Source organism: Ambystoma mexicanum, chromosome 6p (genome assembly GCF_040938575.1).
Source record: "Ambystoma mexicanum isolate Mex_15411 chromosome 6p, UKY_AmexF1_1, whole genome shotgun sequence".
In the NCBI taxonomy this organism is placed as follows: Eukaryota; Metazoa; Chordata; class Amphibia; order Caudata; family Ambystomatidae; genus Ambystoma; species Ambystoma mexicanum.
This window is the reverse complement of record NC_090935.1, coordinates 1,449,744,262-1,449,760,424: the sequence shown is the minus strand read 5'-3', so window position 1 is coordinate 1,449,760,424 and position 16,163 is coordinate 1,449,744,262. Positions and strand designations below refer to the sequence as shown.

At 44.0% G+C, this 16,163-nt stretch overlaps 1 protein-coding gene across 1 annotated transcript in view; it reads right to left on the bottom strand.

Moving 5' to 3' along the window:
* LOC138510506 (alpha-2-macroglobulin-like) overlaps window positions 1-16,163 on the bottom strand; it is a 1,041,624-nt gene that overhangs the window by 899,501 nt on the left and 125,960 nt on the right. The gene's annotated exons all lie outside the window — the stretch shown is intronic.

Here is a 16,163-nt window from a genome sequence, read left to right as displayed (position 1 = left end):
TTATACATACTTGCTAATTGTCCAAGGTTATCTGAATATTGGGGGCAATCTTTAGATGTCATGGGGCAACCAAGAATGTTTATTTTGAATTAGGCAAACAGGTGATCTTCTTTGCATTGACTAATGACAAGGTTGAAGTAATTTTATTCACAAGGCAATAGCCAGAATTGATACAGGTCTTTACCCACTGCAAAAGCAGCTCAGGCCTTTACCGCACTGCATTTGAAGCGCAGGTCTACACTGAGCAGCAAGTATGTATGGGTCGAGGGAGGATGGGGGAGGGCGGGAAGAGGCTGTGAAGTGGGTGAAGGTAGAAAGAGCACAACGGCAGGGCCAAGATGCAGAAAGGTGAGGGTGCCAGGGTGGTCAAGGAGGGTCCCCATTATTACGAGGGATTCATGATGCGTGTGCCATATTCATGACTGGGGGTGCGGCGAACTGAGCGTGAGTGCTACTTTTGTTCAGAACTGATACATAGTAGCTTGCACGCGCACAAAAAGATAAAGTTTAAATCCACCAAATGTAAAAACATGTATGAACATTAATATAAATACACGTGGAATTCGTGAATCTCACTATAAGTGGCTATTCACAATGAATCAGAACTCAGTGGTTAAGGCTTTCTTGCAAAATGCACTTTGACTTCTAAACAGGTTTTTCAGATGGCAGAAGGCAGGTAAAGGAGTAATCTCAACCTTTGTGGTCAGCAGCTGCAGAAATAGCCTTGATTTTTATCGTTTGATAAGTCTTGTGGATAGTAGATATAATCTCCTGCTGTTTAAGAGCGTGACCAAAAGAGTTTCATTATTTATTCTGGTCAGTAGTAAAACACGGGTGAGCTAAGTGCCTAAAGCTATTTAGGAGTTTTCAATCATACAATAAAATGGGAGCCTTGGAGATTGGAAAGTTCCAAGGGAACTTTGACCTGGGAAATGAGATAGCATCACGAACGAAGGGAAATCATTCACCCAGCCACCTCATATTGCGGTAAATGTCCATCCGAGGCATGTGCAAATCATGCTTAGGTTAAAGGCCAAGGCCTTAGGCCAGTTATTGCTGGCAATGAGTTATGTTTTCCATACTGATGTTTAACCATGCACCAACATCATGACCTACTAGGCACAAAACCCCAAGAAGAGTTGTGTTTTGAATATGATCTGAAGATAATAATGAAGATAAGCCTGACCAATGAAAATGGAAGAATTGGGAAAAGATGTGATTTCTTTGAGGAGGTTTTTTCCAATCATATTTGGGGGGTGGGTATTAATAAAGGTATCTTGGAGTGTTTTAAAAAAGGTATATAAACTGCCAACTGATGTTGTATTGTTGGGACTTGGGTTAGTTTGGTCCTGCAACAACATCTAACCGCTCCCCAGAGCTTTGTACAATAAACTTGCTTTATCTTCCACTGTGTACTCGCTTCTTAAGTGGTAGGTCTACGTTGGGTGAAGGTGATTATAGGCCCATCCCCACCTTTGGCAAGCCAAGGTACGGTCCCAGGTGTTACAAGATGTTGGGGGTCTTCTCCCCACACCTCTCAGCTGCGGCAACCCATGGCGGGGACCAGTCTTCCATGCACAATGAAAAAGAGGTCTGCGGACGCCATATTGGTTAAAGGTCGATCTGCTCCCCAAAGATGTGGTGCCACGGCTTAGCTGCGTGGAACGATTGACGAAGCACCACATCGGAGCACCTCGAGATCACGTGAGCACACGGTTGGGGGGTGTAAAGCAAAAGGTGAAACAGGGGTAGAAAAGGGGTTGTTTCCTTGATTTAAGGGGTTTTGTTTTTGTTTTTTTGAGGGTAAGGGTAGACTTGGAGTGTGGGTGTTAAATTAGTTGAGGTTGCAGGGTTTTGAAAAGTAGATGTTTTTTGATAGAGTGGTTTAACTGTTCTGAGAGGGACAGATGTACACGTCATCTTTAGTGCCCACCCCCTCACCTCCATCATACTAGAATAGCAGCAAGAGAGCAATGTGTTTGACACCAGGTATCGTCTCAATACTGCATCGAAGATACCAGAGATGTTATGCACTTAGACAACCGTATCGAATGTACCCTCGCACTGAGGTGGTGGAAGGATGCCTGCAAGCACCATTGGACATCGACGAGTTACAAGTGAAATCAGACAAGGACAGAGTGACATCATGGAGAAAAGACACACAGATGCATTGAAACGATATGCAAATACTCTAAGATTAAAGTTGTAACTGAAGTGATAAAAGAAACATGCAAATGACTATGAAGAAATCATGTGCACCAAAGAGATAAGTAAGGAGAAATTAAGGGAATGTTCATACACAGAAACGCAAGGTATATGAGACATTGTCACGCTCACCTGATTCCCACGGAGGCGCAGGTCTGGCTTCGAGTGCTGATGCTTCTTCAATGGTGAAGCGCAGGACTCTGATGATGGACAGGAAGGGCCCCTCTACTCTGGCTTTTCTGGCTCGCAGGAATATTCCCCTGTGCGTGAAAAGGGAGTATTACCTACTGACGGAATAATGCTCAAGCCTCCCACTCCCTTCCAACCCTCCACGATACCCTTCCACAATTCCCCGTGAAGTCTCACCTTAGGGTCTGGAAGGACGAGTTCTCCATCCTGCTTCTGATGCAGGGGTGCGTTGAAACCCAGTTACTTCACTGGATTGAGGTTTGATGGGAGTTCAAAATAAGCTTGACTATTCAGGTGAGGCGCTGTAAGAGTTCTGTTGCAAGTTCAAAAGTTCAAGTTTAATAATAATGTTCATTGTCTTATTGCAGCAAGCGCTAATGCTTATGTCTTTTTCCCCTTAGGGGCCGGGGTTCGGAATGCCGGAGATATGGCGCCGACCCGAAGTGAAAGGTGCAGTTCCAGTAAATGACAGGTAAGCTCTGGATGAGCGTTCAGGTAATGTCTTTGCATTCGCTCATTCAATGTCTTTGTCTTTTTTCCCCATACGGGCCGGGGTCCGGAATGCCAGGAAGCGGCAGGACCCGAAATGAAATGGGAATGACCAAACAGGTAAGTCTTAGAAGGAAACTGAGCTTTTCCTATTTTCCTTCCTTCTCTCACCTTGTTTTCTTGTCTTTTCTCTCTAGGCTAAGGAAGTGGGTGCGGATCCGGATGATCGCTACTGAAGATGGAGGCGCCCAGGAAAGGTGAGAGAAATGCAGCGCTGCAGCGATCGAAGCGAAACGCTTTTAAAATGATGTCTTCCCTTTCAGGATCATCGGTGTGATGTCTCTGTGATGCAGCTTTAGCAGGTAAGGTCTTCTTTCTTACCAATTCTCTCTTATCTCCCTTTATAGGCGACCCAGGATGCTGACAGGCGTGGCTGAAGTCCAGATGCAGGAGCTGACACGGTGAGCGTCCAGCTGCGAGGAGCAGAACAACGCGAAGCGTGAGTTGCTGATCGGGCGTGGTTTAAATAGCTTTGGAAGAAGTTCCAGGTATGTATCCTTCCACCGATCATGTATGTATCCTTCCCCGACCACACCCAGGTGGAAAGTAGTCCCACAGGTAAAGTAGTTCCATTCAGGCCTCAAGAGGGCCTGGATGTAGCAGCATGGTCTGCATCAGGTAAGTGCACATTAAAACACTTGAACACATGTATAGCTTTATGAGCCTGGCGCCTAAGGCGCCAGGACAGGGGTCCAACATAGGGCCCCAGCTTGGGCCCGCTGGCACTTCCCTGGGGGGAATGATGCCTGCCTCTGGGGTTGCTGGGTCGGACCTGGCTCCTTGGAGGTGGGCATCATGACAGTACCCCCCCTCAAGGCCCCTCCCAAGGTTGTTCCCTCCGGGGGTTTTGGCTTGTTCGGAAATCTCCGGTGGAACCTTTGTATTAATCGAGGTGCGTGAACATGGTTACTAGGCTCCCACGATCTCTCCTGAGGTCCATATCCCTTCCAGTCAACAAGATAGAAGAGTTTTGACTTTAACACCTTGGAGTCTAAAATGTCTTTAACTTCGAATTCTAATTCCCCTTCAATTTGAACTGGGTCTGGAGGCTTGGACAGTCGGGTCCCTGGTTGTACTGGCTTCAAAAGTGATGCATGAAAAACTGGATGAATACGCATGTTAGACGGTAAATCCAGTTTAAAGGTCACGGGATTGATTATAGCCTTGATGGGATAAGGTCCTATGAATCTGGGATTGAAGGTTTGCGGGCCCTTCAGGGGTAAATGTTTCGTTGCTAGCCATACCTGGTCTCCTACTTGGTAAGGAGGAGTTTTACTTCGGTGCAAATCAGCGTTTTCTTTATACTTTTTCTTGGCTTGCTGTAAATGAGTTGCAGCTTCTTTGAAGGCTCGGGTTATTGTGGAATGCAGATGATTTACTGCGGGCATTTCCAGGGTCAGAGGTGGATCTAGGTCAGAGGTTCGAGGATGGTGACCATACAAAGTATAAAAAGGAGTTTGTCCGGTTCCAGAATGCACTGAATTGTTGTATGCATATTCTGCAATCCAAAGGATGTCGTTCCAATTTAACTCGGATTGGTGTAACATGCACCGAAGATATTGCTCGAGAGTCTGATTGGTTCTCTCGGTTTGTCCGTCGGTCTGGGGGTGGTGGCTAGTGGATAACCGCACATCTATTTGTGCTAGTTGGCAACACTTCTTCCAAAAATGGGAGATAAATTGACTTCCACGATCCGAGACTAATATGGAAGGAAAACCATGTATGCGAACTATATTCTCCAGAAATTCCTTGGCCAAGGTGGAAGCTGAAGGCAAACCTTTTAAAGGGATAAAGTGGGCCATTTTTGAGAATAGATCCACAATTACAAGGATAGTGTTGTAACCAGCACAAGGAGGCAGGTCAGTTATAAAGTCCATTGACAAGGTGTGCCATGGTGCCGGTGGAATATCCAAGGGTTGAAGTAGGCCGGCTGGCCTTTTCTTTTGACCCTTGTTTTGGGCGCAAATTCCGCAAGACAATACAAAAGACTTTGTCTTTTCTCCAAGAAGGCCAGCAGAAGTGGCGTTTGATTTTTTCCTCCGTTTTAGCGATACCAGGGTGTCCTTCCATTAATGATTCATGATGGGCAATAACAAGTTCTTGCAATTCTTTACTTGGCAGAAACAACCGCTCCTTGAAGTAGGGTAAATCATCCTTAACGGTGTAATGAGGACCCTTTTGACTCCATTCCAGTAAGGCGGAAGAGTCTAGAAGTTGTTTTACTTGCGTTTGGATGTCCTCAATAGTTTGCAATAAAGTTAGGCCTAAGATTCTTTGTTCAGGTATGATTGGCGCAGGTTCTAAACTCGAATTGGGTTCTTCCATGCCAATCCGGGATAAGGCGTCCGCTTTACCATTCTTGCAGCCAGGGCGATAGGTAATTACGAAATCAAATTCCGCAAAGAATAGAGCCCATCGGAGTTGTCGTGAAGATTGAGCTTTGGCCGTCTTTAAATATTGTACATTTCTGTGGTCCGTAATTACGGTGATGGTGTGTCTTGCCCCGAGAAGGTAGTGACGCCAAGCCTTGAAAGCAGATTTAATAGGCAGTAACTCCTTGTCGGTAATTGCGTAGTTGATTTCAGGAGGAGAAAATTTCCTGGACCAAAAGGCCACAGGGTGTAGTTGGTTAGTTTCTGGGTCTCTTTGCGACAGGACAGCTCCCATGGCCGAACTGAATGCGTCGGTTTCCACAATGTAAGGGAGATCTGGGTGCGGGTGCTTCAATACAGGTGCAGAGGTGAATTTGGTTTTCAGGTCCTGAAAGGCTTGTTCGGCCTCAAGAGTCCATTCAAAGCGTTTGTTTTTCTTTAGGAGAGCTGTGATGGGTTGGATTGTTCGGGAAAATTCCGGAATGAATCTTCGATAGAAATTGGCAAAGCCGAGCATGCTCTGAACTCCCTTCACCGAGCTAGGAGATGGCCATTTGAGGATGGCGTCCACCTTTCGCGAGTCCATTCGGACTCCTTGAGGTGTCAGGATGAATCCGAGAAACTCAACTTCTGTGGTATGAAAAACGCATTTTTCGAGCTTTGCAAATAGTCTGTGCTGGCGCAATTTCTCAAGAACTGCCCTAACATGTTTTCTGTGATCGGATTCTGAAGAAGAGTACACCAGGATGTCGTCAATATAAACAATGACACAGACATCGATAAGTTCCCGAAGAACATCATTCATAAAGTACTGAAAGGCGGCAGGTGCATTGCACAAACCGAAGGGCATCACCTGATATTCGAAGAGCCCAAATTTGGTGCGGAATGCAGTCTTCCATTTGTCACCTTCTTTTATACGCACCAGGTGATAAGCTCCTCGGAGATCTAACTTGGTATACACACAAGCGTCTTTCACCTGGTCGATAAACTCAGGGATCAGGGGCAGAGGATAACGATTCTTAATCGTTATTTGATTTAGGGCGCGATAGTCTATGCATGTTCTAAGGTCGCCCTCTTTTTTCGGCACGAAGAACAGAGCTGAGGAGACAGGAGACTTGGATGGGCGAATAAAACCATTGGCTAGGTACTGATCTAAATACTGACGCAAATGCAGGTTCTCAGGTTCCGTAAGAGCATAAATCCTACTACAAGGTAGTTGAGCATTGGGTACCAGATCGATTTGGCAATCATAAGACCGATGGGGAGGTAACGTGTTAGCCTGTTCCTTGTGAAAAACGTCTTGGAATTCTTGGTATTCTGACGGTAGCTGTACAGGGGTGGAAGTTGCTGAGGCTAGACCCATAACTGGATTTCTTGGATAACAAGTTGGTTCACAATCAGGAAAACTTATCTTCTTTGCTCGCCAGTCGATTCTGGGATTATGTGTTTCTAACCAAGGAATTACAAGAATTACTTGAAATTGTGGGGCCTTGATCACATCAAACATGATTGCTTCCCGATGTCCATCCTGACCCACCAGTGTCATTTCAACAGTGGAATGCGTTACAGGCCTTGAGGCTATTTCGGTTCCATCTACTGTAGTAATGACATCTTGGGTTACTTTCGGGCGGAGAGGGAGCTTAATCCTGGAAGCCAATTCACGGTCTATGTAATTTCCAATAGCTCCACTGTCGATGTATGCTTTTACAGCATGCAACTTCTGAGGCTGTTTTGGGTCCACAAGCACCATTGGCATGACAAAATGCAAGGTCAAAGAGTTTGTTTTCAAGCTCGGCAGGCGGACCCCTACGCTTGTCGGGCTAGGTCGTTTCCCGAATCAGGTGTCAATAAATCGTTATCAGTGGCTCCAACCACCTTCTTAGGTGGTTTAACCGTACAATTTCGAAGAAAGTGACCGGAAGTCCCGCAATACAGACAAAGTTGCATTTGCCGCCTTCTCTCTCGTTCCTTCTGCGTTAATGGTCCTTTAACACCGCCGATTTGCATAGGTTCGGATACGTCGGTACTCTTGGAGTTTGCCTGGTTTTGATCGGTACTCGGGTTTCGTACTTGAACCGATCTGCTTTTCTATTTTGAAGTCTGTGATCAAGTTGAACCACCAAGTCTATGTAGTCTGCGCAGACCTGGGGTGGATCTACTAGCTGAGCTAGAACATCCTTAAGCTCTCCGTGCAGGCCTCGATGAAACAATGTGATCCTTTTGTTTTCTGGCCATCCAGTTTCCACAACCAGTCTATTAAAGGTGGAAACGTAGGACAGGAGATCCTGATTACCTTGTCGTAAGGATAGCAGTTCGTTATCAAGAGCCTGTCCTTGAGAGTGTCGAGCAAACAATCTTTCCATGCTGGCCTGGAAGCCCTGAAAATCCTGGAGAATGGGATCATCCTGATTTACCAATGGAATAGACCAATCGGCAGCACTGCCACTGAGGTAAGATAGTATAAAGGCTACCTTGGTCTGGTCGTTAGGGAAGGCCCCGGGTCTGCATAGAAAGTGTAAACGACATTGGTTCATAAAGACGGCATATTTCTTGGGATCCCCCGCAAAACGTTCAGGCGGGTCCAAAGTCATGTGTCCAGGTAGATTGATTTGTACCGGGTTATTCAAACCTATTGATGTGGAAGTACCTCCGGAATTAGGTAAAGGAGTGTGCCCTGCCTGGGCCTGCAATAACCTTTTGGCCAGGTCATCAGTTCTTTCCTTGGATAGGATCAGTTCTCTTTTGAGAGCGTTAGTCTCCTGGCCGGCTGAGTGCACTTCTGCCCGTAATTCCCCCAAAAGCTGGGCCAGCTGATCTGTCTCGGAAGTCTCCATAGCGCCCGGGTGGGAAATTGTGGGTAGGCTTCGCGTTCTGTCACGCTCACCTGATTCCCACGAAGGCGCAGGTCTGGCTTCGAGTGCTGATGCTTCTTCAATGGTGAAGCGCAGGACTCTGATGATGGACAGGAAGGGCCCCTCTACTCTGGCTTTTCTGGCTCGCAGGAATATTCCCCTGTGCGTGAAAAGGGAGTATTACCTACTGACGGAATAATGCTCAAGCCTCCCACTCCCTTCCAACCCTCCACGATACCCTTCCACGATTCCCCGTGAAGTCTCACCTTAGGGTCTGCAAGGACGAGTTCTCCATCCTGCTTCTGATGCAGGGGCGCGTTGAAACCCAGTTACTTCACTGGATTGAGGTTTGATGGGAGTTCAAAATAAGCTTGACCATTCAGGTGAGGCGCTGTAAGAGTTCTGTTGCAAGTTCAAAAGTTCAAGTTTAATAATAATGTTCATTGTCTTATTGCAGCAAGCGCTAATGCTTATGTCTTTTTCCCCTTAGGGGCCGGGGTTCGGAATGCCGGAGATATGGCGCCGACCCGAAGTGAAAGGTGCAGTTCCAGTAAATGACAGGTAAGTTCTGGATGAGCGTTCAGGTAATGTCTTTGCTTTCGCTCATTCAATGTCTTTGTCTTTTTTCCCCATAGGGGCCGGGGTCCGGAATGCCAGGAAGCGGCAGGACCCGAAATGAAATGGGAATGACCCAACAGGTAAGTCTTAGAAGGAAACTGAGCTTTTCCTATTTCCCTTCCTTCTCTCACCTTGTTTTCTTGTCTTTTCTCTCTAGGCTCTGGGAAGTGGGTGCGGATCCGGATGATCGCTGCTGAAGATGGAGGCGCCCAGGAAAGGTGAGTGAAATGCAGCGCTGCAGCGATCGAAGCGAAATGCTTTTAAAATGATGTCTTCCCTTTCAGGATCGTTGGTGTGATGTCTCCGTGATGCAGCTTTAGCAGGTAAGGTCTTCTTTCTTCCCAATTCTCTCTTATCTCCCTTTGCAGGCGACCCAGGATGCTGACAGGCGTGGCTGAAGTCCAGATGCAGGAGCTGACATGGTGAGCTTCCAGCTGCGAGGAGCAGAACAACGCGAAGCGTGAGTTGCTGATCGGGCGTGGTTTAAATAGCTTTGGAAGAAGTTCCAGGTATGTATCCTTCCACCGATCAGGTATGTATCCTTCCCCGACCACACCCAGGTGGAAACTAGTCCCACAGGTAAAGTAGTTCCATTCAGGCCTCAAGAGGGCTTGGATGTAGCAGCATGGTCTGCATCAGGTAAGTGCACATTAAAACACTTGAACACATGTCTAGCTTTATGAGCCTGGCGCCTAAGGTGCCAGGACAGGGGTCCAACATGAGCCTGGCGCCTAAGACGCCAGGACTGTGTCCAAAGGGCCCCAGCTTGGGCCCGCTGGCACTTCCCTGGGGGGAATGATGCCTGCCTCTGGGGTTGCTGGGTCGGACCTGGCTACTTGGAGGTAGGCATCATGACAGACATATAGAAGCTTGTTGCAGAAGAAAATATATCATGATTAAAGCAGCCATGATTAAAAGATGGACGTCGGACTCTTGTTAAGAATGACCAAACTACCTAAGAGACAGACCAGGGCTGCAGAGCTGAAAGGTGCTGGAAAACAGCTTTGTGTGAGGAACAAAGAATATCTATTGGCCTGGGATCAAGGCTGCCACATCAATAAATAATTGCAAGGCATAAAGGGAGTCAGGAGGGAGGAATTCAAGAGGATAATCTGCATACGCATGACATATTTCTCTTAGATTAAGCAAAGAAGAAAACTTCTGCAAATGCCAAGTATTGGACAATCAAAGATGCAGGAAGCATATGTCTCCAGGGACCAAGAGGAGTGATAGCACCCAGCATAATTGAATTAAATAACACTAAATAAAAGGTCAAAATTGACAAAATCGTGGTCTCATCACACTCGATTCAAAACTTGAAAACAAGGCATATTCATTAAGCTTCCGGCGAAGATAGAGGTGTACGTACACTCCCTTAAAAGTCCCAGCGAACATAACAGTTTGCAAAGCCAACTACAAAGAAGAAGCCTTGGCTTAGGGCCTGACTGATGAGAGATGGTAGGCTAATTGAACAAGTGGGTAGTAGTCTGACATTGTTCCCTGCACCTGAGTTTCGCTTTGCTTACGTGCTGCTAAGAAGCTGAAAGTCCAAGGTTGGGAGAGTATGCCAACCAATCATGAGGGTCTATGTAGCAGTATACTATAGAGTGTTGCAGAAGCCAATCCGCTGCTGGTATTTTGCTTTTCATCTATATTATAAGTATTTAGAGGTAGTTCAAGGTGTGCCTACTAGATAAGGGCCATCCAATAATGATACTAACACTTATATGAACTAAAGGTATATATGTTCCCTTAACCAACCTCTGCTGTCAATAGGATTTCAAAGTTTGCAACATAGGATGATGTCATAGCTGATGCACATTGATGTATAAAGTCTTTGTACAATCAAATTATTGCTGAGATTGTATGGGCTACGATTTGTTGTTCACCAGGTTTCCCTACTTTATTGAGCTGATAATAAAGTAGCATTTGCCATATTCTTTGAGTCTGTCCGATTATTTGGGTCTGAGATTTCTACTGGTAATTCCATATAGCACTTGGAACGCTCCAGGTGCAACTGCACATTTTGGTAGCAGTGCGGATGGTTCTGATTCAGTCGCCCGGGCCCAGGTTCAGACTCTCAGACTTTCAACAGCTTCCACCATTAGCCAGAAGATCGAAGACTTTCCTGCAGAGAGCGGAGTAATGACACACGTGTAACAGCGACACAGTTGGCAGGGGCCCATTTGACAAAATTCCTGTCTGATCCCTGCAGGCGCCCCGTGAACAGAAGGCGAAGTGGTTGATACCGAGGAATATATATATATTCTTGTAATCACCAACCTTCCGTCTGTGTTCTTAAAATCGCACGCACAGATTCTCAAATCGGTTAACTCATGCAATAGAAGGTTGCAACACGAACATCGTGGTCCAGAGTTCTTTACAATTTTAAAGATTTCTTTATTTCATCAATCCATCGTTAAAAAATCATTACTGCCAGTACCCAGCCAAATTCAACGGGAGGCAAAACAATGGACGTGTTTCGCCACTCCTGGTGGCTTGATCACATAGTTTTTTCATTTGTGACTTTCCTCACCAACAAGGCATGATAATTGATATGGAAACGAAGTTTGCAATTTCGTATTTCAGGTTGCCTACCACTATGTACTTTATAAACCAGTAAGGCATTTTAATTGATAGCAATATGCACAAACACTCTCTCTATGGTAACTGTTGTTTGTGTGTGCGATTACTTAATGAGGAAAGTCACAAATGAAAAAACTATGTGATCAAGCCACCAGGAGTGGCGAAACACGTCCATTTTTTTTTAAGTAATCGCACACACAAACAACAGTTACCAAAGAGAGAGTGTTTCACTTACATAACTGTCCCTCTTCTCTATCAGTTCCCATTAGATAATCAAATCAAACTGTCCTTGAAAGGGTGCCGCCATCTTTTAGTTGTAATGTGGCCCACTGATCGCTATTAGCACTAATAACACATTAGCACAAAAACATTCAGTATTTGACATGATCCGTTGACTGAATATGAAAATATTTTGCAACTTCAGCTTAATAGCGCTTTAACTCTTTTTAGCACAAACAAACCTTCAAATCGTAAATTGTAATATTCACATAATACTACATTCTGATTTCTTGGGCATGAGCATTGACTAGTCACATTGTAATTCTGTTAATATGTGATATATCTGTTTGATCCAGATGTGGTGACTGAAGTTATAATTCTGATTGCCATATGATCTACAAAAAAGTGCATTGTGCATATTGCTATCAATTAAAATGCCTTACTGGCTTATAAAGTGCATAGTGGTAGGCAACCTGAAATACGAAATTGCAAACTTCATTTCCATATCAATTATCATGCCTTGTTGGCTTGTAAAGTGCATACTGGTAGTCTACCTACATTTTCAAATATAAACGTACTATACATGTCAGTTTTAGTGCCTTATACAGTCCCAAAGTGCATAGTGCTTCACAAACTAAATTGTGAGAATTAAATCCATATTTTACATCAATTCATCCCTCAATATATGCCGTAAAATGGCCCACAAATAGGAAAAGCATTGTATAACATCTACAAAGATTATACTAGGTGCTCAGATGCACAATCATGAAGTTATAAGCCTCAGCCTCACCTATTGGCCCAATGCCTATTGTGGAACAGGAATTTACACTTTTTCCATTCGATGTATATGTTTTTTTAGGATCTGAACCTAATACCCAATGAGTGTGTGTGAAAACTCAACAATTATTAACCAACATATTAAAAACACACGTATAACATCTAAGAAAAGTTCAAATCAAAGAGAACAAAGAAAATTGCCATAACATTAGGAATTTACTAACTGCCGTATTATCCAAAGTTCTTATTTTGGCCACCATAGATTATTTCTTATATTATCTCTCAACACTCATTGAAACAAATGTGTCTAAATACAGCAGAGTCCTGGGATCCCAAGGGGGTGGAGAGAGGCAAATCCTACTGCTTGAAAAACATATTATATCAAATTTAACAACATTCGGGGATAACAACTATTTGCATATTGGAGCAATCACAATTGCTCAAAAGTGTCTATTTGGTTATTCCCCTAAAAAAGTATACAGTTCTCCATCAATGTTGTGTCCTTTTGGAGTCTTGCTTTCAAAATCAATAATTAACGAGTTTCTTGTTGTCTTAGCAGTTTCTCTCTATCTCCCCCTCCGGGTCCGAGCTCAATATGATGTAAACCAAAGAATGAGAAGTCCTCTAGTTTTCCATCATGCTTTTCCCAGAAGTGTTTGGCCATTGGGTATGTAAAGTCTTTGTTTTTAATGGCCCTCACGTGTTGCAGGATCCTTATTTTCAGTTTACATTTCGTACTCCATACATACCATTTTTTGCATGTACATACTAGTATATAGACAACGTATTCTGACTCACATGTGATTCCAATTGCGATATCCAGGACAGTGTCCAAAATGGGATGTTGATACGCCGTACAGTCATGTGCAAATTTACAGATTTTGCATTTAGTGCATTTGTGGAATTCATTAGTCTTTTGATCCAGCCAAGTCATTTTAGTTATATAGGTTTCACTTCTCATGTAACTGCTCACTAATTGATCTTTAATTGACTTGCACTTCCGGACGTTTTCCAAGAGCATAATTAAGATCGACATCGGTCATTAGCACTCTCCAATGTTTCGTTAGGATATCTCTCACAATCTTCACTGACTCTCCATAGGTAAGTATGAGACAAGTTGTATCTTTGACTTTCTGTGCATTAGTTATGTTGATTTTATAAACCAATAATGCCGATCTATCGCATGTGCGCACTTTAATATACGCTTTTTTAGGGTAGCACTGTTGTTTGAAGCCCCATGCTGTTAGTTGGCTCTCTTTGTCATATATTTTAATGTTCGAGCAGTTTCTCCTTACCCTGATAAATTCCCCATAAGGGATACTCCAAATAAGATGTTTGGAGTGCCCACTTCTGGCATTTAAGGGACCATTGACCCCTGTAGGTTTCCGGAAAAGTTTACTTTGCAGTTGTCCTTTTCAATATAGACAGTGACATCTAGAAACACTACTTCTTTACTGCTGTGAGTTTCTGTGAATTTCAGATTGAAAACATTCTCATTTAGATGTTTTACAAAATCTACCCATTCCTTAGAATTCCCTCTCAAAACAATGAAGAGGTTGTGTATATATCAGTACCACATTATGATCTTGCTGGTATATTGTTCATTGCTCTACTTCCATACTTCATACTTCTCCCAATATGTCATCATTAAGTTAGTATAAGCTGGGGTTAAAGTCGTGCCCATGGCCGTGCCTTGTCTTTGCTTATAGTATTTCTGGTTGAAATACATTATTTGTAAGGCAAAATTGAATCGTAGCTATAATCATCTCTGTTTGTCTTGTATAGTTGAGAGATCTTGTATTGAAACAATATTCACAGTCCTTGAGGCCACACTCATGTTTGATGGATATGTATAATGAGACTACATTGTAGCAAGAATGTACTCAGGTTCACAAGATCATTCCTCAATTTTAGATAAGAAATCCTCCGTATCTCTCAGGTAGGAGGGGAGAGTCAACACAAAAGGAAAAAGTGTCTCATCAATGTATTTCGACATATTTTCTAGAAGTGAACCAGTCAATGTGACTATGGGTCTCCCTGGAGGTTTAGTCATATTCTTATGCACCTTGGGTTGGAAGTATACCGTGGGGATGGTCGAGTGGGCCTTGTAAAGGAATTTAAAGTCTTCTTCCATCATCCCTTTTGTCTTCCAACTCGATAGGAATTGCTGTACCTTAATTTCAAAGTCTTTCATAGGGTTGTTAAGTAATTTCACGTAACATTACCTGTCATTCAGTTGTTTATTAGCCTCATGAATGTAATTGTCCCTATTCATGAGCACACTGTTATGCCCTTTATCCGAGGCTTTGATGATACATTGTGGTAATGAGCCTAGTTCTTTCAGTGCCTTGGTATGTCTGTTACACATGTTCATTTTGAAGGCTTTATGTTGTTTTCTCCTGATCTTCTTCAAATCATTAATAACCAGACTTTGGAAGGTTTCATTTGTGTTTCCTACCGCCTTTGGTGGATTACATTTTGACTTGACTTTTAATTTACTGCTTTTGTACCATTCGGTATTAATGTCCAGTACATCAAGATTGACCTCTGGGTGATATATATATATAGTAGCAGGATTTGGGTTAAAGAGAGAGATACCTTGATTCCTGTTTCCAAGAGGGACAGAAGGATACACACTAAACTCCAAAATGGGTCTTTTTTTAAGGATTCCAGAGGCAAGGCCAAGATGAAGAGTGCTTATCTTACTTATTTATTTTGACATTTGTAAAGCGCACCCAACCCTGAGGCATCTGGGTGCTGGTTTTTTGACAATGCAGCAAAAGTACAGACATACATGCATAACGATTCTCAGTAATATATATTGTTAACAATTCTCCTGAGAGTTAAAGTAATCCATACGGTTACCAGCATATGTCATAGTATATATTTAAGGTGCATTGTAAGAGAGAGCTACTTTAGCAGTTCTTGTGTGAATAGCCAGGTTTTCAAGCTTTTGCGGAAGGACCAATAGGAAGGTTCAGATCTTAGTAGTGATGGAAGAGCACTGTAGGGTTTGACAGCTACCACTGGGAAGCTGAGACCCCCTGCTTTCTGTCGTTTGAATCTGGGTATGGTAAGAGCGAGTGGGCTGAGCAAGTGGGTCTACTGGATTGTTTTTTTGTGAATTTGTTGGATAAGTACTTAATGGCTGAGTTGGACAGACATTTGTGTGTCAAGGAGAGGGTTTTGAACAAGATTCGCTTGTGGACCGGCAGCCAGTGGGCATTCCGTCTCGCCATGGTGATGTGTTTGTTTTTTGGGATGTTAAGTGCTGTTCTTAGGGCATTGTTTTGAATCACCTGAAGTTTTTTCATATTGCAGTTGTTAGATCCTGCGTAGGGGGCATTACAATAGTCTATTCTGGTTAGGATGAGAGCTCTGGCAGCGTAATTCAACTGTCAGATGACAGGAAAAGTCTACAGGCATTGACGAGTTTTGAGATGTAAGCTGCCGCTGAGGCCGTGGCGTTGACTTGTCTGGTTAAGGTGAGTGCTGAGTCAAGGTAAATACCCAGGTTTTTTAGTTCCTTGGAGACATTGATTATAATCCCATCAATAACGAAGGATTTGAAAGAGTGTTATGCTCACCTGGTATCCACAGGGACGCCACCCAGCCGTAGGGACTGTGGTATTCTTCTCTGCGGTTCCCAGGTGTAACCAGCGGGGAAGTTCTACCTGGAACACAGGTGGGCAATGTTCAAGACTGGGCAACTGGGGTCAGCAGCCCCCACCACCCCGTATGCCCACAGCCCCTCTGGGCCTCTCCTCACCTTGTTGTTAGTTCAGGTGTGCTCTCG